The sequence below is a fragment of the Myotis brandtii genome, unplaced genomic scaffold (assembly GCF_000412655.1).
Source record: "Myotis brandtii unplaced genomic scaffold, ASM41265v1 scaffold630, whole genome shotgun sequence".
NCBI lineage: Eukaryota > Metazoa > Chordata > Mammalia > Chiroptera > Vespertilionidae > Myotis > Myotis brandtii.
This window is the reverse complement of record NW_005370412.1, coordinates 1,846,563-1,847,164: the sequence shown is the minus strand read 5'-3', so window position 1 is coordinate 1,847,164 and position 602 is coordinate 1,846,563.

Here is a 602-nt window from a genome sequence, read left to right as displayed (position 1 = left end):
CAGTTCAAATGGTGCTGATTCAAACCCTGCCTCTTGTCCAGCTCTGCACTCACAGGGTCACCTTCTCTCCTCTCCCTTCTCCCCTGTCCAGATCCTTCCTGTCTTCCAGCTCGCTGACCACCCCGTGCCCATTGGTCTCTCCCGCATCTGACCCCCGACCTCCCTGGCCCTGCCCCGGAGTTAAGCAGGGCAGACCCCCATCTCTGTGAGCGGCCGGGTCCTCATGCCCTCCTGGCCACTTCCAAAGAGCCTGGGGGCTGGGAGTGGTCAGATGAGGGTCCTCCCAGGGCAGCTGGGGGGCAGGAGAGGGGAGCCAGGGGGCAGGAGAGGGGAGCAGGGGCCCAGAGGCCAGGAGCCTGGCTCCCCAGCTGAGGGACAGAGCTCGCCCGGCTCTGGGTGGAGGTGCCGGGCTGAGCTAATCGCCTAAATGGACGCAGGCTGTTGAGAGACAGGCTCTATTCCCTAATAGAATTTGCCCTCAAGTGCAATTTAATTTTCTCGGAGGCAGCCTCCAGCCCCTCTGCTACCCTCCCCCAGACAGACCCTCATTTCCCCAGTTTCCTAGGACAGAGGAGAGGCCCTCCTCTGGTTCTGCCCAGTCC